Source organism: Canis lupus, chromosome 7, assembly GCF_003254725.2.
Source record: "Canis lupus dingo isolate Sandy chromosome 7, ASM325472v2, whole genome shotgun sequence".
NCBI lineage: Eukaryota > Metazoa > Chordata > Mammalia > Carnivora > Canidae > Canis > Canis lupus.
The window spans coordinates 73,470,068-73,492,628 of record NC_064249.1 but is presented as its reverse complement, the minus strand read 5'-3'; the positions used below and the strand labels follow the sequence as shown (position 1 = coordinate 73,492,628).

General features: G+C 39.4%; 2 long non-coding RNA genes across 29 annotated transcripts in view; one reads left to right on the top strand and one right to left on the bottom strand.

The window, feature by feature from the left end:
• Nucleotides 1-22,561, bottom strand: part of LOC112648051 (uncharacterized) — an 86,178-nt gene that overhangs the window by 44,007 nt on the left and 19,610 nt on the right. For 18 of the 28 annotated variants that reach the window (XR_007412146.1, XR_007412149.1, XR_007412153.1 and 15 more), the window contains 5 exons: nt 17,935-18,119; nt 9,224-9,273; nt 8,957-9,106; nt 7,526-7,597; nt 414-2,201 (listed from right to left, as the gene is read on the bottom strand). This is a non-coding gene — a long non-coding RNA (uncharacterized LOC112648051). Of the gene's footprint in view, nt 1-413; nt 2,202-2,969; nt 3,106-7,525; nt 7,598-8,956; nt 9,107-9,223; nt 9,274-17,934; nt 18,120-18,564; nt 18,667-22,561 lie in introns of all 28 variants that reach the window. The other 10 variants (XR_007412167.1, XR_007412155.1, XR_007412154.1 and 7 more) reach the window with 10 other exon arrangements.
• On the top strand, nt 2,830-9,483 carry LOC118355196 (uncharacterized). Its single transcript, XR_004817185.2, has 3 exons — nt 2,830-3,321; nt 4,117-4,304; nt 9,187-9,483. It is a non-coding gene; the product is annotated as an uncharacterized LOC118355196 (long non-coding RNA).

The following is a 22,561-nucleotide window of genomic DNA, read 5'->3' as shown; positions in this document are numbered from 1 at the left end:
TGGGATTCTGATGTGATGGTTTTAAGGTGGGCCCCATGGTTTTGTGTTTTTTTTTTCTATTTTTGTGTATATATGTGTATTAAAATACACAAGACATAACATTTGCCATCTTAACTGTTTTAAGTGTACAGTTCAGTGGCGTGAAGTCCATTCACATGGTTGTGCAGCCAATACCACCATCAATTTCCAACTCTTTTCATCTTGTTCAACTGAAACTCTACCTATTAAGTAGTAATTCTCCATTCCACCCTTCTTTCAGCCCCTGGCAAACACCATTCTACTCTCTGTCCCTATGATTTTGACTATTTTAGATATACCTCATACAAGCAGAGCCATATAACATCTGACTTCTTACACTCGGCATCATATCCTCCATGTTCATCTATGTTGTAGCATATATCAGAATATCTTACCTTTTAAAGTCGATAGTTTAGACAAACATTTGGTGCATCTGTTCATCTATAGACGAGGGTCACAATCCCTGGGACCAAGCAGCATGCGGATAGTACTTAGAGAGAAAAAAATTAATTTCCATTCTCAACTTCTTTGTTCTTTGTCTTGGGGGGAGGAGGGGTTCGTCAAAAGGACACCTGGAGATATCTCTGAGAACGACCTGCTCATCAAGTGAGGGAAATGAACTTTATTTTATAGGCCACAACATTTTCTTCTGTGTGCTTAATAATGCCCTGAAAAGTTTACTTAGTTGGCTCATTTGGGATTAGTTTACTTCCAAAGTGTAGCTCCTTCACCCTGGATCCAGATCTGACTCTCTCCCTGGGGACGATGCTGGAATCTAGTCCTCACATTCAGACATCCCAGCTAAATGACTCGCAGGTAAATGTTGTCATAGTGGGACAGAGTCAACACTTTGCTAGAGCAATGATTCATAACCTAATAAATTATGACCATCCATGCAAGCCTGATGAAGTTATGGACTTGCTCCTCAGAAAACCACTCAGGTGCTCCCTACACACCTCATATTGTCTTTTCCAGATGGCAAGAATGCATATTCTCTCTGATACACTAACAATTGCATCTTGATTAAAGCACACACATGCTTCTTTGTCTCTGTATCCTGTAATATTTATTTCATGAAGTCATGAATAAACTTTAGCCCTTCTCTAGCTTAACTTTCTAAATTACCCTGCTGGATTTTTTGACAGTTGGGTGAAATAAGATAGAGGAGAATAGTTTAGTCTGACTTTCAGACAGAGTGCTTTATTTTAATGGTTATGGACTGGTAAATTGTAATACATTTTTCTTCTCTAATATCTATGCATTGAACATGTCCAAAATACAAATAGTTATTGCTGATGTTATTGCCCAGTTCATATTGTTTCCAATGGGGCATGAATTCTGTGGGTGAAAATAACCTGTTCCTCTTTCTGCATATCTTGACTATTACCTAAAAAAAGTCCTGGAGGTAGATTATAATCTTTTCCTTCCATGGTATTCTGGATTATTTTGCTGCAATTCCAAGCTTCATTCTCAGGATATAAATGAAGTTTACTGCAAATAAGACCATTATAAAACCTTTTTAAAAGACAATCTTAATGGGAAAGCAATTCTTTAAGAAAAAATAAAAAAAGCTAATCATATCCTCCTATGGAAAATGGATAAAATTGAGAAACACTAATGGATTATAGAGTTTATCACTTGCAGCTCACATGGCCCAGTCCTATCACAGCCAAAAGTAATCACATTGCTTTATAGCCACTCTGCTGTCTCTATGGTCTCAGTCCAGCTCCTCATTCAAGCTCCTGGTGTTATAAAAATCTATTGTCCACTGCCACTGGCTCAGAAGGGAACAGTCATGGAAGCTCAGCCATTTGCCCTTTCTCTCAGTGAGCACTTGAGGGTAGGGTTTTGGCTCATTAGTTGTAACAGTCTATGGCCCTCAGCACACAGTCCCCAAGTAAGCAGAAACTGAAGGAACTTATTCTCCAGAGGTTCCAATATAGCATCCACCTCTGGAGCCAAATTCATTCAAAATTCCAAAAGAAAAGCAACTCATCTTCCATTATGAGTACAAGTTGGTGATCTAGGTAAGAGTCAGGACTCCCCACAGGATGGAAAATGTGGCCATCTCCGAAGTCTGTCAGTTGCCTTTATAAGCTAACTTCTTCAGATTGGACAATTCAAACTTCACTGGAGTCCCAGACACAAGCAGTCAAAGGGGCTGATAGAGAAGAAAGGTGTATCTGAAAGGTAATATTTCCAAAGTGTCAGAGCATTTATAGTAAGCATTCTAGAAGCAGGGAAACCTGTCTGGTCATGAGATATTTGGAGCAAAATAAGGTTGGTTATGTTTTTGTATAAAATAAGTGTTATGTATGACTTGCTAAGAAAATGAGAGTCCGTGTACATATGATGGAAAGCACAAACTCCACAAACAGACTGCTAGCTTGAATTCTAAGGCTTTCATCTCTAGTTGTGAGATCTTAGGCAAATTAACTTCTCTGTGACTAGTTTTCACATCTGTAAACTGGGGCGTGCATAGTACCTGTGTTATTTGAGTCACTTAAATTTAAGTGAAATACTATATGTAAAATATTAGAGCCTATAGGCAGGCCTTCAAACAATCACTCACTCAACACATATTTATTAGTGCCAATGATAGATGTTGTGCTTGGCATTTGGGAAATAACAATGTACCAAAAAAAAAAAAAAAAAAACCCAAAACAAACTCCAAATCACATACATATACACACACACCTCAAAAGCTCATGGAGGTCATATTTTTTGTAGTGAGTATTCCATAAATATTCACATTTTATAGCAAATATAGTCAATAATGGTGCTATGAAGAATCTAATTGATTTGTTTCATCGTGGATGCAACATGACTTCCAGGAAGCCAAAACTCTGTTTATCCAAGGCACATTGCTCAGGGATATGACCACCGTGGGCTAAGTTTCCTGATTTTCTAATGAACCTCTTCTCTTTCTTGACATTTTTAATATTGCTTACAATATGGCCTCACCCACGGCCGAGGAACTGGAGGATCAAGGCTTCAAGTCTTCAAGGCCTCTCCTGAGGCCTCTCAGCACAGAGCTGTCTCCAGAGGTCACAGAGGCCCTGTTGGCGTGGTGATCTGCCCTGGTGGCTGCAGTTGCAGGAGGTACAAGTTTTGGCTTCAGTGTGACACTCGAGCTTGTCTGTCTTGATAGCTATAGTCCCTCTTGACCTTTAGTGTGCCTTTGCCCCTACTTAGTGTGTGGAAGCATGAATAAAGGCATTGTTGGTGTTTCTGCTTGTCTGACTTGGAGCATGCTGGCTGATACGGGCTGAGCCCATTGTCTGTCTCCGACAAATCCCAGAGGTAAGAGGTGTTAGTTAAAGAGACCCGACACCTGAGACATTGCCTCCCCACCTCCCATGGGTAACAAACCAACCAAAGTAGCTGACCCCTCTTCCAGCAAGTTCCAATTCACTACTGTTAATCTTTTTCACATTTAAGATTGCATGAACATCTATGCAAATTAGCAGAGGTTTATAAGCTCAAGATTTGAAAGAAATGGAGCTCATCTAAAATGGGTTGATGGACAAGCTTAAAATTTAACCAAAAAGTTAGAATATACTCCACAGCCCTGGAAAAATGGTTTTGCCTAACACCAGGGAAAGACTGATTTTAAAAAGCACAGGAAACGTAGATACATGGTTAAAATGTCTTTGTATAAAAGTTTATAAGCTATCTGTGAGGTATATATAGCAATATTACATATATCTATATACATACATACATTACACATGGTTTAAGTTTCTGAAATAATATACTACTTTGCTGCATGAGCACCATTTATACTAATATGACTATTGAAAAATAAAATCTACGTGGTTAGTTTTAGAGGATGATATGTCCATACTATCTTTTAAATGAGAGAACAAATAAAAGCTAGAGATTCATAGAACTGATACGTAAATCAAATAACTATCAGTTTGGTTGAGGTTCAGACATTATTTTCATGTTCCAAAACAATGTTAGAAAATGTTCAACTTTGCCATTAAAATATATATTTCTCATTGTCTTTAGTTTGCTGAATGGGTTAAGTTAAAAAAAAAAAAGTCAGATTTGATTTAGACTGAAGCTCTTAAAAAACTCCTGTGACTTCTTTAGGTTCCATTAAAGAAGCTGCTGCCAAAAAAATCCACAAATTTCATCATTCAAGTCTTATTCCATTAAAAATTTCATAATAATGAGTTGCAAAGTGGACCTCCTTGACTTTTCCTGTGAGATAGCGGATGATCATCAAGAGAAGAAAAAAAGTTATATAACCCACACACTGGATCAGAAACCTTCCAACAGTTGAGTTGTACATTTGTAAGATTTATGTCTCCAAAGTTAAAAACTGTTAAGACTTAGAAGAAAATGTAGAATTATCACTGAAAAAGCAGAAAAGTACTTTGCAAGTTTGACTTGCCTCTTCTCTGAATATTTTTCCTTATTAAAAGAAAGTAGATGATATAATAGTTATATACTGTCTTGGAACAATGTTACAATTGCCTCAATGGGTCATCAGTTTGCAATAGGATAGACTTGAGAGGGTTCAAGTCTTTTTCTGTTTTTTTTCTAGTTGCAAAAGTAAGTCTTAGAGAATTCTATTTTTTGGTATTAATTGGTTTCAAAGCCTCTTGAGATAAAAGTGACCCGGAGGCTGAGTTAAAATATTGCAGCCTTAAGGAAAAAGTAAACATAATACTTCCTTCAGGGAAAATAGTATTTTTCAACAAGATACAGAGACATTAATGTTGTTTACATTTTTATGAATTTTCCTCTTAATTTTCAAAGTAAGGTCACAGTGACAGAATCAAAAAAAGAAAGGTTAAAAAGAGCCAAGAAAGACAATTGAACTGTTTGTCTCAGGCAACCTCAGTGAAAGGACAATCTCTGCAAGAGATATGGAAAGCTATAAAATATTTCTTTTACAAAATTTCTATTCTCTCTTCTTATTCCAGTTGCTTACGTTGACTTATAACAACCCAATCACTGATGTTTTAAAGGCCTTGTTTACAGTTAAACAGAGATTCGTATATCAAAATTAGTTCACACATTTTTTGGTAGTGTCATCTTAATTACCTGCTTTATTTACCCTTTTGCCATTGTTCCAAACTGTTGAAAAGGTTTACAACAATTTATGTAGAAATATTTTCAAAGTGCTTAAGAATAGCGACTGTTCTCTGGGTCTGCAAATCAGACCTATCTGTCCAATTTAGCATTAGGAAAATAAAAAGGACACAGTATCTGTCCTCTGGGATATTTACAGATGGCCTATACAATGTATGTATAGGTGGTACACACCGTAGCACAAGTTTCATTGCTGGGATATGGCTTTCTAGGGAAAGAGTTACACAAGAGATCATTCAGTTCTCCCTTCTCACCTTACTGCTGGAGCGAAAGAGACTACTGGGCAAGTGGAATCACTCACCTGAAACCACACAGGTAGAAACTACCTGATGTAGCCCCGCATTCTCTCCGCCACCCCCAGGAACACACACTTAGGCTAACACTTGTATCTATCAAACCTGCGTTGTCGGATGTACCAGAGAAAAGAGAGGGCCTATCTGATCTCCTCACTGCACCCCTTCTTCAGATGCTCGAGAGCTATCTGCTTTACTTCAGCCCTCTCTGTGCACCCTGGCATTAGAAAAATGAAAAAGACAAAGTACTTTAGTGAACTTGTGAATGACATGGACACTGGAAGGCTTTCAAAATAATCCCAATACTTCTTTAGAATCCTGTAGCCACTTCTTACTCCTTGCTAGAAGTGGATACAAACAAATGCCTGCCTTAAAAATAATTGTGGGGAAAACAAGTAAAGTGGTTGCCTGTGACTGTGGGTGGAGGGAGGGGGAAACTGTAAAGGGACAGGATGAAATCTTTTGAGAGTGATGGGAATATTCTGTATCTTGTGGTGGTGGTTTCTCGGCTGTGTAGAACTGTCAAGGCTCATGGAAATGCACACTTCAAACAGACTCAGTTTTTGCACATACATACTTTATCCATAAAGAAAAGTTTGAGAAACTATACTAGGAATCCTATTATGAAAGCTTCTAAATCATTATTTCTCTTCTTATGTGATGAATAAAATAGATTCTATCATTGTTTTATCTAGATTTATAAGATTATCATGAAGTAATCTTAGGAAAGCAAAACCACCTATCTCTATGACATGGGAAATGAAAGATTTCTGAGTATTGGTACAATTTAAAAGTGTAAGACTGTAAGAAAGGTAAAGAATTTAATTCAAGATTCTTCCCTTTCCTACCCTGGAAAGAACTGGAAACTGATCGTCATTGATGTGAGAAGGAAGAAACCCTATCTTTTTACCTCTTGGCTGGCCAGAGTGTCCACCTCAGTCCAAAGGAAAAAAAAAAAACAAAAAAACAAAACAAAACAAAACAAAACACCTTTTAAAAGCCTACTACTTTCCTATACTTCTTTTCCATTTGACCTTACATCTAAAAATAATACAGCTATCCAGTAGCCCCCCTTTCTCCATCACAGCAAATAATTAATCTACAGCTCTGGTCAACTATCTTAAGTTCGTCAATTAACTTCTATCTTTAGGCATGCCATTTCACATCACCTCTCCAGAGTCTCCAGGGAGAACGTCTAAATGCAGTGCCCTATTTTCATGCAACTTAATGCTCCTGAACCTGATACTATCTCTTGAATCTTGGATTGGGCTTGGTGTGCAAGGCACAGAGTCAAAGGAGCTCAAGAAGCTTAAATATTTCTCTTGAAATGCTGTGGAAAGTGTATGGTGCTATCTCTGCTTCTGCGATCTGAAATGAAAGAATTATAGGTCTAAGACATTAAATGGAATGGGTGGAATTGCACATTGCCAATGGTAAGACCAAGTAGGCCTTCTGCTGATTCTGTTGGGTCCTTAAATAACAGCAGAGCTCCCTCTGGGGAAGATGCTGCCTCCACACAGAAACAGGGCTGGATTGGGCAAGGAGGAGTGTGTCCCTCAGCAGCACGCTAACAGAGCACCCATCCCTCCTGCGCTGAGCAGAGCACCCATCCCTCCTGCGCTGGCTTCCTCTGCTCTCTGCCAGCCCGGGACGTCTTCTTTCCTGTACTTGCTCACCTCTTCTCCTTTCCTGTAGCAGCTGTCCTATTTATAAGTATGACTCATGAGAATCCAGGACGATAAGTAATTTAATGACCAGAAATTAGGAAAACAAGCTAGATTTTTCTCTTGCTGAAGCCCTTCCTCGGGGATTATCACGGATTCTTTGTGTGGTGCTTTACTTTTCCCTTTCATCTTGTCTATTTCCATAAACTACTGTAATATTTTATGTTATCTCCCCATACATATATTTCATCTATGTACATGAAGAATACAAATAAGTAGGGCTGTGCCTGAGGGTGCAATGGAGATCAGAAAGGGGACAAATGTACAAATTATGACAAATGTCACAATGCAGCATTGTCGCATGTGTGCTGGTATTTAAGAGAGGCAGAATGGGGCTGAGGACTCTGAAGTCAGACTCACATGAGTATGAATCAAACTACCTACCTGTTAGGTGACCTTGGACACGCGTGCTACCTTACGCAAGCTGTTTCCTCATCTGTACAGAATTATTACCTCCTGCAAAGTTATTAAGACAATATATGTAAAGCCCATAGTCAATAAACTATGGTATAAAAGTCTCATTAATTGGAAACTTGCTGGGTTGACATCTCAGTCCTTAACTTCTAGAGACACTTTTAAGTTCCACTATCCTGCTTGCTTGAAATAAGGCTTATTCTTTTATTATGAGAATAGACATATCACACTGTGGACATGAACAAATGCCCCTTTGGGAATTGTAGAGCATTGTTCAGGGAGGCAGTGGAGCTTGGAGGAAAACAGTTTGGACTTACAGTCAAAAGACCTGGTCATGGCCCAGATCAGTGCCATATTAGCAGTATGACTATGTAAAGATGTTTTGTCTTATTTTGTTTTCAATAATAAGATTACGTGTCCCTAAGGCTCTCTGTAAAAAAAAAACAAAACAAAACAAAAAAAAAACCAACAAAAAACAAAACAAAACAAACAAAACCCAGAATTTTGATGTACAGATTTGGTTTTAAGGAACCACTAATATCGAACTAAACAAGAACAGCTGTTAACAATTCAGCAACATCTCAGTTGACAGCAAATTAGGATCAAAAGCTCACAATATGGAAGTGTAAAGAGGGATGAAATGTTATAGGAGGAACTTAGAGATTTAACTTGGAGGAGAAGGAAAGAAGTAGAAAAAAATGCTCATCATTGACAAAGAAAAGAAGCTACATGTGAGGCATTTGTAATAAGAGTTTAGGTTTAAGTGAACAGGGATTCTCCAGAGGAAAGATTAAGTTGTGTCCCTGATGCAGGACAGGGGTGAGGTCTGGAGAGTGGGGTCCAATGCACTACCCCGAAAATTCACTGATGTCAGACATTTTTAAAATATTCACTAGAGAGAAAGTAGTAAATTGGCAGAATATTGAAATTTTAAATTTTTGCTTCATAATTGAAAGACCAAACTCAACAATATTTAGTAGCTGCAAATAGATCCCAGTGAACACAAAACAAATGAATAATGGAGAGATGGTAGAAAGTCTCAGAAAATAGCCAGTCATGCCAACCAGCATGCTTGCCTTCAGTAAGCTTGTGTGCTGAGGGTGGTAGTTTTATATTAACTACATATAATAGAAGCACATTTTTCTGCTAAGGGGACCATGGTGGTGGCATTTATTGAATGCTTACTATGTGGCCTGCATTGGGCTAAGTGTTTTCTTTGTAAAAGCTTATCTAATCCTCATGAGAACCCAAGATATGGTTACAAGTTTGTTTCCCACTTCCGGGAGGAATATAATTGAATGACTAAGTGGTCCAGCTGTGTATCCCAGGTCACAGAACTAGCAGGTGTTTGGGGTATGAACCCGTGCCTCCACATACCCAGGGCTGGTTCTTAATATCTACCTGTCCAGTTCCTCATTGTCTGGATTTGTCTTGTCTTCTCTGACAGGATTTGGGGGGAAGCATGTAGAAGGACATATGTGGGAATGCAATGAAAACAAGCTAGCTTGCCAGTACACTTCCCAAGCTGACTGGATACCGATCACATGCCAGCTGAAAACAATTTAGAACATTTTAGAGATTTGAACACATTATAATTTTCAATATTAAGATATTTTAATTCATTTTTATAGACCTAAGAGAGCTTATTTAAATCAAGCAAATAACTACCATTGAGAAAGTGCGAGTCTTTACCAATGTGGATGCATCTCAAGGACATACTGTTGAGCAAAGAGAAAAAAAAGAAAGTAAGTTGTGGAATGCTATGTACCATTTTTTTTTTTAAATACAAAGTGGGGGATCCCTGGGTGGCGCAGCGGTTTAGCGCCTGCCTTGGGCCCAGGGTGTGATCCTGGAGACCCGGGATCGAGTCCCACATCAGGCTCCTGGTGCATGGGGCCTGCTTCTCCCTCTGCCTGTGTCTCTGCCTCTCTCTCTCTCTCTCTCTCTCTCTCTGTCTCTGTGACTTATAAATAAATAAAAATAAAAAAAACCCAAAGTGGTACCATATATTATATGTGGATAAATACACATTTAGTAAAATTATGAAACCATGGATCATGTTGAATTAAATTCATATAATACCAGCTACTGCTCTAACAGATAAGCCCTGAAATTTTAATGGCTTTAATGCAATAAATGCTTATTTATTTTCATTTATATCACAATCTAATGTTGGTGCTCCTCATTCCTCATGGCCATTCAAGAATCCTGGCTATTTCCACCTTGTGGTCCATCTTCAGGTGGCAGATGGAGAGAAGGACCAGGTGCAAGGCAAATCTTCAGGTCCTTATCTGGGCAGAGAAGTGACACGATCACTGATGCCCACTGTCCAGGGGCCACCACTCAGTCACAGGCTCACATCTAACTGTATGGGAGTCTGGGAACTGCAGGTTAACATCTGGCCCAAGAAGAAAATGTAGCTGATTTTGGTGATTTGCCACAGACGGGAAGGGTACACAGTAACTTGTGAATAGTTGCTATGTGGAGTCAGGAAAAGAAGAAAGGTAAAGCAAATATCCAAAATTTAACATTGTAATTACTGGGTGAAGGGTACCTGAGTATCATATTATTCTCCATCCTTCTCTTTATGTTTAAATGTTTCACAGTTTTGAGAAGAACAAAAAGGGTGCAAATGGAATCTTTTCTTTGCATGTTACCTGTGTGTGGTCTCTAACTGACACAGAGCTGGCCAGCGAAAGCCCACAAGCCTTACTTTTCCATTTCTAAAGGATTGTAATCAAGAAGAAGAAAAGTGTATGACAGAGACTGTGTACGGCCCACAAAGCCTCAAATATTTACCATCTGGCCTTCTGGGGGAAAAGAGGAGGTTGTCAACACCGTGCTAAAACTAAAAGAAAACATGACTTATTGTCTTAAAATATAAATGAAAACCCGTGGTATGCCAGGCATACATAATTTTTTTTTTGCAATTTACTTCTTGTAAAGCTCTTTCAAGTAGGTAAACTGGAAATTGAGGTACAGAGAAGTTAAGCAACTTGCACAAGACCACATAGCTTTTAAAATTTAGTGGCAGTCTGGTTCCAGAACCCTTGTTCTTTGCTGTTATCCTCCTCTTTATTCCTAATTTATATTTTGATTTCTCATATTTCATAGCATTTTCTGAAGAAACGATTTTCTGAATCTTAATAATGAACTAATAAAATTACCATTCAGTTAGTCATATGGTTTCATTTGAATTTTACTTGACATATACTCACACACACGCACATACACACATATGTATAGCTGCATCTTTCAGCAAATGAGACTTGTACCAGGCAGTGATGTCATCTCTGACTCAGGCCAGTAAAGGGAGTGCTGTGAAATGGTTGTTATTTAAAATGGATGTAAGGTCTGCTGCTTTGGGAACCACTGCCATGGAGGGGAGGAAGGGAAGGGTTGAGCTTGCCACTGTAGGAGACATAGGATTAAGGGCCATGGGGGCAGGAGGGGAACATGGTAACAAGGAAGTCAGTGCAGGAGAGATGTGCAAGGTATGAGGTGTCTTGGTTTCTTAGAAACAGCCTGAAGTGGAGATTCTGGGGCAGGTGATTTGTTAAAGGAGTGCTTGTAGAGAAAATCTATAAGGAGGTGAGGGGCAAAGGATCAACAGGGAAAGAAGCGAAGTGAAGATGGGAGTTAGTTACCATCTGGCCTCAAACCAACCCCATGGGACCCTCTGGAGCATGACCAGCCCCCACAGCACCAAGGCAGCCTTTTCAGTCAGGAGTCATATGTGCATTCCCATCAGCTCAGAGCTATTCTCTGGAGAGGCACTTTGCTGTGAGCCCTCAGCAATGTGGGGAGCACCCAGAGGAAGAGTGTATAGCCTGAGGAAGGGCCCCTAGGTGGGCCATCCATGGCATTCCCTTGGCATCTGCTGCAGCCCCAGTGGCTGGTAAGATAGAGACTAAACGTGTTCCTTGGAGAAATCAAACACAAGGTCATGCTGAGGACAAGTACAGCTAGAGCAGTGTGTGTAGAGGCATTGGGAAGGAAATCTGATTGAATCAGGTGGAAGACTGGAGGTGGGGACAAGAAGTTTAGACCACATTTTAAAAAACTTGGATTGCAAAGGAAATCTGAAAATAAAGTACCAGCTAGAGGAACATGTGGAGATAAACATTAAGTTCTGAATACGTCCTAGGCCATAGCTTCTTCTGAGCGGTTACATACCTGCAGGTTGCCATGTCTTGTTCCTGCTCTGGCCACATCTAATTCAATCTGGGATGGTTGGGTGTCTAATCTATATAGGTTGCCATTAGTCTGGCAAACGAGTCTTGCTGATGGCATAAATGGTGACTGACCAAACTAATCTTACCTTTACTTTTGGGGATCTTGAATGTGAGTCTGACTTTGTAGAGCAGAGATGGGACAGCTGAGTCATGAGTTGGCACCAGAGTTGCTTCTAGACCATCTGCACTGTCTTGAATCATTAGAGCACCTGCTGTTCACCAATGAGCCACAACTTTCCACTGCTCCTGGTGGGGCACTGCTAGGACTGTTTCCTCCCTTGGTCTGTGGTGCCTTATACTAAATCCTCATTAACTAAGATATCCAAAGGATAGGTTCCATTTCTGACCATCTTGAAGAGCCTAACCCATGGCAGGTGTTATGGGGGGACAGAGGAGGGATTTGCATTGTGTTACATCCAATCTAAAATACCATCATTTGTAAGGCACACCCCCATTTTATGTTCCAAGAAAGAAAAAAAAATCTTCCTTAAGAATAGCAAGTTGTAAGAAACATCCTGATTTCAGAGATGTTAAGTGTGAAAAATGTATATCTTAGAATTGATGAAATACAGCATATTCAGAAAGTGAGACCTGGGATGTTTATAGATTGAGTGGAGGGAACTGTTCGACAGACAGAAGATGAAGATACATCAGGAGGGAAAGTGGGATAAATAATCAAGCAAGGTCCCCACAGAAGCAGGGGGAGGCGGCTCAAGGACACAGAGGAAAGTTTCCATCCTCAGGAAATGTACGGTGGGGCATGCAGACATGTGTAGGCAGGGGAGAGAAGGGATGTCTAGAAAGCTTGGGCCTTGGGCCTCTCTTTTCTCAATATTTAGGAGCAATTTTGTGTTTCATTTTGAAATTATATCAGGGTGTTTTTCATGAGTTCTTTTATAAGCCCAGACTCATGTTTCTGAGTGTTAACTGCATTTTACCAGTGATTTTAAGAGACAGCTGAAAACATAAGGATGTAGAATTTAGTGTTTAATAAAGGACAAACTCCAATACAAGAATGCTGCTTATGTGATCACCCTGCACTTCAGCAGAATTGTGAAAAATAAATTTCATACGATATTACCGAATGATGTAATTGCAGATTATAATGTTTAACAAAAATATCGAGAGCTCAGAAGTGCAATGCTAGAAAAGCTTGAGTCCATGTAAGGCTTATTACATCTCCAAAGGCCAGAGAGTTCAGCTGAACCCATCACTTGATGTATAGACGAGACAATGAGGCCAGCAGGTGACATAACTTGTCTGGAGTCACAGACAGTGTGGGGAACCAAGTCTTCAGGGCTTCTCTTCCGGGACAACAGGGCTATCCCCCATGCCACTCCATCACTCACTTTGCAGTTTTATAAATTCTCTCTTCAGATGAAGTGTTGGCATTTTTGAATAAAGTTACATGTGTTCATGGTTTGCTTCCCATAAAGACAGCCATTTTACTAATATTCAGCTCAAGGTAAAGAGATTGTTACATTGGGGAATTTGACCCTCAGTGCACCAGCATCACATTGGTACATGACTTTGGTTTATTATCAGTGGTCATTAGCTCACCACGGGCAGAGACTGTAAGTGTGCTCTTCATTCTGTGCAGCTGGGTCTTAACCTCAGGGCCATACCTTACTTGGAGCTTAGCTTTGTGCGACTTTACAGATGACTGAACTTTTGGATGTCCCATCATCTCAGGGGAAACCACCCTCTGCTAAGCTGGCTGCTGAGGATCTCACAAATGGACTGAGAGAGACCTTCCAGGCATGTTCTTCAGCAGTTATACCCAAGGCTTAGGTATGTTGTAGCATCTATTCTCTGTGTTCTTGCTGATGTCTCAGGCTGGTAGCATCTCTACCTGCCAACCTCTCCAAATGCCTCTCCAGCTGCAGAACTGCCCGGTAGTTAGCAGATGACTGCTGTTTACAGGTGCCGAGGTGGGTAAGGCATTGGCTTCCAGCAGAGCCCCAAAACATCCTGGTCTCTGGCGTCGGGGTTTCACAGTCCAGTGGAAGGGAAATAGAGCAGATGCACATACAGAAATCCTACATCACAAATAACTGAAACGGATTGTTCTGACATGGAAGAGGAGGGGCAGTGATGGTAAATGGCATGGAAGGTGCCTCTGAGCAGGTTAACACTCAGGATGACACCCAAAAATATTTTAAGCCTCTGTGATATCCACATGTTCATCATTTTCAGCAAAAATCTTGGCGTTTCCAGTTTGGGACCTTCTGTTTATGGCGTTCCCTTCAAGATAATTCATTCTTTTTCCATGCCCCATGACCAAATTCCCCATCTCTCCTCTTATCAAATATCAAATACAAAATGACCTGAAAACACATTTTTGCATCAGAAGTAGCTTTCATTTACAAGATGTAAGTGTATTATATATATACATATGTCAATATACCAGACCTTGATGTAGAAATGTTTGGCTAGGACACACAGTGCTCTTGTCCAGTCTGAAGGCAGGCTGGGTGGTGATCTAGGGGATTAAATGCATCAATTGCATTCAAATGGTTGAATTTAAAATAACAGGATCCATTTTAAGCCAATTGTTTTTGCCATTCCATAAACTCACAACTGTAAACTCACAATCCTGAGATTATTTTGCCCATTCAGCCACCTGAATGGCCTCTCCAACTCCATTCTTCAAAGTCAGGGGCCAAATTACCCTCGCAGGTCCAGCCTCTGGGCTAGCATGTGGTATATAAGAAGGCACAGGGCAACTGTTCTTGGATATTCGTAATTTATTTACCCAAATGGTCTGAGGATGCTAGAAAGTTACTCTCTCAGTTGTTGAAACACACAAGCACAGGAAGAACATACATCTCGGGTAGAAGTTGGCTTAGATGTGACATTTGTTTTAATGAATGTTCACTTGTCTGTATTAACAATTTCAAGACTCAGGAAACATGCCTGAGTTTGGAAAATCAGACTAGAAGTCAAGGGGGTGAATGGTGCAGGAAGAAGACCACTTGACATGCCATCACACAGTCTTGGCCCATTGTCCAGCTCATATCCTTTCCAGCTGTGGGCCTCAGGCAAGCAACTCCACTCCCTGGTGCCTCATACTCAGCATCTATAACAGTGGAAACATATCACCTACCTATCTCTCTGTCTGGGGATTACGGGAGGCTACCCATGTAGTTGTTGTTTATCATGGTGGTATTTATTATGTATGGAAGTAATATTACAAAGGCTGTGGAAATATGTTTTCTCAAAAGCCACGAGCCCCTCAACTCTTTTGTTTTACTACAGACCCTAATAAGTATTTGGTTTATATCATATGGCCTGAATTTTGATAGCCATTAAACAAATAAGTTGGTATATCAATGAAGCCTAGGTTCTATGTTTTATGGGAAAACATTAGAGGTGGACAGGGCCAGTCATTCACTTAGATGCTGTTCCTTTATAAATTGTAACATAAATTTAAGAACTGTATTTCATACCCAGAAAGTACTATTTAAAGTCTCACAAGTGGGGCACCTGGGTGGCTCAGTCAGTTGAGTGTTCAACTTTTGGTTTTGGCTCAGGTCATGATCTCAGGGTCGTGAGACTGAGCCCCACACCACGCTCTGCACTCAGCATAGAACCTGCTGGACATTCTTTACCTCTTCATATCCCTCCCCTTCTGCTCCTCCTACCACTTGCTCTCTCTCTCTGTCTCTCTGTCTCTCAGATAAATAAATAAAATCTCTTAAAAATAAAGTCTCACAGTGCTGAGATAGGCAGAGGAACATCAGAGAGGGTCTGAGAAGGGGATTTCAAACTGGGTTCCTTGGAACCCTGGTTCTGTGGCCATAACCCAGAGGTCACATGGTGTTTGTGACTACAGTGTCATTTCCATGATCCCATCTACGTTTTTCCATCCTTCTATGTGCCACCAGTACCTCAGGTTCCATTAACAGACTATCTTGGGAATGGCCTCTTCTTGTCTTAAAGCCCTAATTATTCATGTATGTCTATGCGTTCCTTGTCATTCCAATGAATATACTTGAAGGTCTGGCCTGAATATGCACTGCAAAATGTTGATTGTTTCCTTGTTACCCCTATCTATATCCTTCATTCTCTGCCTGGCCCTCTCCAGCAGGTCCCTTTGTGTCCTTGTTTTAGGAAGGATGGTCTCAACTAGATCAACATTCTGGAGGCTTGGGGAACCTCTGGAACTCCATTTATGCTGAACTAGAATCTAAATTGAAAATGACCAGGGCATGGGTGTAGGCACATCTCCATCTGTGATGGATCAGTGTGAGGGTAGGTTCAGTTAAACCATGCCATGTCCTGTGTCCAGGAAGCCACAGGAAGACACTTGGCCATTATTTAATTTATTAAGTAAGAAATTGACTACATTTATTTTTCTATGATTAAATATAGTTAGGTTGAGAGTTTTAGTAAATAAAACTTTTAAGTATGTGTAATTAATGGCAAATATTTTGCCCAGAGACTCTCAACAGATCATTTGTGATTAATCAGTTGCCTCTGAAGGTTAATCAAATAAAATAACCACTTTTTCATTGACAACACTCTCAATACATACATATACACACATACTCATGTGCACACACTGGCATTTCACATATTTGGCCCTAACCAAAATTATTTCCTCCCAAGTTTGCCACTGCAAATGTTTCTTGAAATCATAATTCATTCTTTTTCCATGCCCCATGACCCAATTCCCCATCTCTCCTCTTATCAAATATCAAATACAAAATGACCTGAAAACACATTTTTGCATCAGAAGTAGCTTTCATTTACAAGATGTAAGTGTAATATATATCAATATATGTCAATATACCAGACCTTGATGTAGAAATATTTGGCTAGGACACACAGTGCTCTTGTCCAGTCTGAAGGCAGGCTGGGTGGTGATCTAGGGGATTAAATGCATCAACTGGATTCAAATGGTTGAATTTAAAATAATAGGATCCATTTTAAGCCAATTGTTTTTGCCATTCCATAAACTCACAACTGTAAACTCACAATCCTGAGATTATTTTGCTAATGCATTAGATACAGAGAGAAAAATGAGTAAATTGGTCCTTTAACTTTAATCTTCCATGTTGAGGAAAATTCAGAAAGCCTAAATGAAAGCTCTTTTTAAGAAGTAGCCTCATAAATTTTAGCAAAGGTTATCTTCTCCCTTGTTGTAGGAGGACATCTATAGAATAAAACAAAATGGCAAAGCCTATGCCTATTTTGAAACCCATAGGGACAACCTCAGAACTAGGGGCAAGGAGGGGGAGTTGGCATCTGGCAGTGGTTGTCTCACAGCAGCAGAACAAAAAGCTCCCCACTCTCCCTCTCTGCTTCTGCTCTCAGCCTGGCCCCTAATGTAGCCTCTCCAACTTATGGGCCATTTACAAACCAAGTGTTCTCAGACTTCTAATTGGCTTTAAGGTTCCTATAAAACTTCCATCAGCTTGTGGCAGGTTTCAGAAAATGGACATTTATTTATTTAAGATTTTATTCAGGAGAGACACAGAGAGAGAGGTAGACACACAGGCAGAGGGAGAAACAGGCTCCCTGCAGGGATCCTGATGCGGGACTTGATCCCAGGACCTTGGGATCACACCCTGAGCCGAAGGTAGACACTCAACCGCTGAGCCACCCAGGCATCCCAGAAAATGGACTTTTAAAAGAAGCCAAAAAAGGCTTCTTTGGAGCCTTTAAGTAGCTTTGAAATAAAATATAAATTCTCAGCTCTGAACGAATTATCTGTGACAAAAATGACAAATATAAAACATTCCATCCTTATCCAATTGTTCTGGATAATTTCTGAAGCATCATCAACCATTTTTCCCTTACGTAATATCCTTTCAGTATAATTTAACCTCTCTTAATAGTGAATCCAAAACAAAGATTATAATAGTAATCAAAGAAGGAGAAGTAGCCTCAAGGTAAAAGTAGTATTTTTAATCCATCAAATAGTTGACATCTACCTTGCCTACCTAATTTACCGAGATAAATACTAGTACATTGTGAAATGGTATATAAACATAAGGGACTAATTTCATGTTATGGTTCTGATTTTTTTATTATTATTCTTACTGTGGCTAGGAGTTTGGTGTGGGCCTGTAACCAGCCAGAGAATCTTTTGGAAGAAGTAACAGATGACTATCTAGAATTGCACAGGAAAACACCAACCGTTTCCTTCGTGCCTTCCCTCGCATTCCTGAAGACTGTCAGATAGTATTCCGCTTCTGTGAGTTCCATTTGATTATTGTACTGCTTTCTTTAAATCTCACCAGGTAGGAAGGCTCCTTGCAATATTATTCAGCAATTCATTCACCAAACATCTCTGGGTAGCTGCTTGTGTGCTAGGGCCAGATCTATGTGAACAAAACAAAAATCTCTGCCATTATGAAATTTGTAAACTACAGGGGACAGACTATAATCAACATAGATTGAAACCAGGTGGATGAGTCAGTTAGAAAATGATACATAGGTCTAAAAAATAGAAAACACAGAACAGGTTGAGGAGGTCTGGGAGAGTGGGGAGTGACCAAGACAAGCTTCACTGAGCTGGTGACATTTAAGCAACCACCAGAAGGAGTTGAAGGAGAACCGAGCAGTTTCCAGGCAAAGGAATAACCAGTGCAAAGGGCCTGAGGGGAGAGCCCGCACAGCTTGCTTGAGGAGCAGTGACAAGGCCGATTTGGCTGGAACAAAATGAGTAAGAGGTGAGTACAGGGAGATATAAATCACAAAGACTGAGGTGGATTAACTAGGAGTAGTTACCAGATCTTGAGGGCCTTCTAGGCCAAGAGGACTCACTTTTTTATTTTTCCTCTTAGTGAGCTGGGATACTTCAGAGTATAGAGGAAAGGAACATTATGATCTGATTTGTCCTTTGAAAGAATCCTCCTGGTCATAGTGCTGAAAATAAATATGGTAGTGTGTAATTTTAGAAACACAGAGACCAGCCAGAAGGGTATTCTAACAATCCAGGCAATATATCATAGTATCTGGCTTAGTGTGGTGGAGGAGGAAGTAGTGAGCAGTGGTACGATTCTGGATATAATTGGAAGGTAGAACTAACAGGACTTCCCTTCAGATGCGATGTGGCATGTTGGATGGGCAGTAGGCAGGGGCCACTCCCAGCTGATATGCCAGTTATGTTTCCTACAGGCAGCTTCTTGGGAACTATGATGCAGAGTTACTGAAACATCTTTAGGTTGTTTTGTTAAAGTGCCCTTTAGAAAATTTTACCAATTGACCTTCCCACCAACTGTTTTAATTTGGATTTGTTTAATCAGTACTGAGTTTGATCTTTTTTCATGTATTTATTGGATATTTGTTGTTTTTCTTTATTGTATACTCAGATGTTTTCCCATTGATACAAATGTTAACTAGGCAATATACTATATTCCCACATATCCTGGGCTGACCACTACCTATTATTTTCAGCCATTTTATGATTATTTCCATGTGTTTATTTTTTTCAGATAAAATATGGAATTGTTTTGTTCAGTGATGTCATCCTGTTGGGAATTATACAGAAATTATACATATTTAATTTATAGATAATTACGGAGATTTGACATCTTTCCTTTTAATAATTTATTTTTCAGTATTTGTTTTGTAAATGATCACCTCATAAGCTTCCTTATTCTTCCTAATTTTTGTTCATATGTTAACCCTAGGTTTTCAATATGTAAAAGTGTGTCCATAAAAAATAACCATACTTTTGCTTCCTTTTTTCCATTGTTAATAGCTCTTATTTCATTCTTTTTGTCTAATTGCACTTGTCAGCATGTTTAAATTAATGATAAAAGAAATTTGTGAATCCTAAACTGATTCTCATTGTAATTCAAAGGATACTGTTTTTTTGTTTTTACCATTATGCTTGGTGTTTCTAATTTATATATAAATACATTTAACAGCAATGTTTCAGAAAAAATAAAGAATTTAGAAAATGGTTTCTTGACATCAATTAAAATGGTCATTTTTCTCTTTTGTCTAACTACCATGGTTGAACATCTTTGCATTTTGGCACTTAGGGATGAATCCCATTTGATTATTACTTTTAAAATATAATTAATATCTTTCAGTTAATGCTATAAAGAATAGTCACTTAGCAAATCAGGGCAACAACATATGATTTTGGCTTTGCTTCCAGTGGCTCCCATTTGTTAAATTAATAATGAAAACTATCTACAAATAAAACACTATGTAAGGAAGTTCATAATATCATGGACAAAGTTTACTCTTACATTTTGGATAATTTTGAAAACATGATTGGCAACAAAATCTTAACACTTCAACTTTTGGGCATGAACTAAAAAATGAGATGAAATCCACTTGAGGCTTTAGAAATAGTAGGGAATAATTACAAAGTTTCTGTTAGAATGATTAAAGCAAAAGCATGTCACATCCTTAACTCCCATTGAAAAAGGCCAGCAACCAGGAGCTACTTGGCATGCCTTCCTTTCCCAAATAGATATGTGTAAGTGGAAAATTCAACATATCAAATGGTACGTTACTTGGCATTAGTTGCTTTATCTTTCAACCTCAAAAGAAGAAAGAAAACCTCTAGGGGACATATATTTGTAGGGGCCAAATCACATTTACTTTCCCTCATGTATGATAATTAGATCAATGTCAAGGATCTAGTTTTGATTAAAGAAAAAAAAGACAAGGTCTGGGAAAAGGGATGTATAGTGGGGCACGGAGATTTTTAGGTCAGCATAAACACTCTGGATGGTGAATATGTGTACTATAGTGTTGTACATTTTTGTCCAAACCTATAGAGTGGATGTGAGCAACATGAAGACTGAGCCCTAATGCCATGCAGGGACTTCTGGTGATGATGGGTCCATGTAAAACCTGCACCCCTTCGGTGGGGGATGGTAATAGTAGCGGAGGCTGTGCATGTTGGGAGGTAGAAAGTATATGAGAAATTCCTATACATTTGGCCCAGTTTTGCTGCAGTCCTAAAACTGTTTTATTTTATTTAAATTCTATTTGTCAACATATAGTGTAACACCCAGTGCTCATCTCATCATGTGCCCTTTTTAATGCCCATCACCCAGTTACCCCATCTGCCCACCCACTTCTTCTGCAACCCTTTGTTTCCCAGAGCTAGAGTCTCTCATGGTTTGTCTTCCTCTCTAATTTTTCCCCATTCAGTTTCCCTTCTTTCCCTTATGGTCCCTTTTACTATTTCTTATATTCCACATGAGTGATACTATATAATAATTGTCTTTCTCCGATTGATTTATTATTTCACTCAGCATAATATCTTCCAGTTCCATCCATGTTGATGTAAATGGTAGGTATTTATCCTTTCTGATGGTTGAGTAATACTCCATTGTATATATAAACCACATTTTCTTTATCCATTCATCTGTCACAGGACATCTTGGCTCCTACCACAATATGGATATTGTAGACATTGCTGCTTTGAACATCGGGGTGCAGATGTCCCAGCATTTCACTACTTCTGTATCTTTGGGGTAAGTACGCAGTAGTGCAATTGTGTGGCCATAGGGTAGCTCTATTTTTAACTTTGTGAGGACCCTCCATACTGTTTTCCAGAGTGGCTGCACCAGTTTGCATTCCCACCAACAGTGCCAGAGGGTTCCCTTTTCTCCACTTCCTCATCAACATTTGTTGTTTCCTGTCTTGTTAATTTTAGCCAGTCTCACTGGTGTAAGGTGTGAGGTGGTATCTCATTGTGGTTTTGATTTGTATTTCCCTGATGGCAAGTGATATAAAGCATTTTCTCATGTGCTTTTTGGCCATGTGTAGGTCTTCTTTGGAGAAATGTCTGCTCACGTCTTCTGTCCATTTCTTGATTGGATTGTTGAACTTGATAAATTCTTTATAAATCTTGGATACTAGCCCTTTATCTGATATGCCATTGGCAATATCTTCTCCCCATTCTGTAGTTTCCCATTTAATTTTGTTGACTGCTTCCCTTGCTGTGCAGAAGCTTTTTATCTTGATGAAGTCCCAATAGTTCATTATTGGTTTTGTTTCCCTTGTTTTTATAGACATGTCTTGCAAGAAGTTGCTGTGGCCGAGGTCAAAAAGGTTGCTGCCTGAGTTCTCCTCTAGGATTTTGATGGATTCCTGTCTCACATTTAAGCCTTTCATCCATTTTGAGTTTATCTTTGTATGTAGTGTAAGAGAATGGTCCAGGTTCATTCTTCTACATAGTTGCTCTCCAATTTTCCCAATGCCATTTATTGAAGACACTTTTTTTCCAGTGGATATTCTTTCCTGCTTTGTTGAAGATGAGTTGACTATAGAGTTGAGAGTACATTCCTGGGTTCTCTATTCTGTTCCATTGATCTATGTGTTTTTGTGCCAGTACCATACTGTCTTGACGATCACAGCTTTGTAATACAGCTTGAAATCAGGCATTGTGATACCCCCAGCTTTGGTTTTCTTTTTCAACATTCCTCTGGCTATTCGAGGTCCACACAAATCTTAGGATTATTTGTTCCAACTCTGTGAAGAAAGTCCATGGTATTTTGATAGGAATTGCACTGAACATGTAAATTGCCCTGGGTAGCATAGACATTTTCACAGTATTTATTCTTCCAATCCATGAGCATGGAATGTTTTCCTATCTCTTTGTGTCTTCCTCAATTTCTTTCAGAAGTGTTCTACAGAGTACAGATCCTTTACCTCTTTGGTTAGTTTTATTCCTAGGTATCTTATGGTTTGGGGTGCAACTGTAAATGGGATTGATTCCTTAGTTTCTCTTTCTTCAGTCTCATCGTTTGTATATAGAAATGCAACTGATTCCTGTGCATTGACTTTG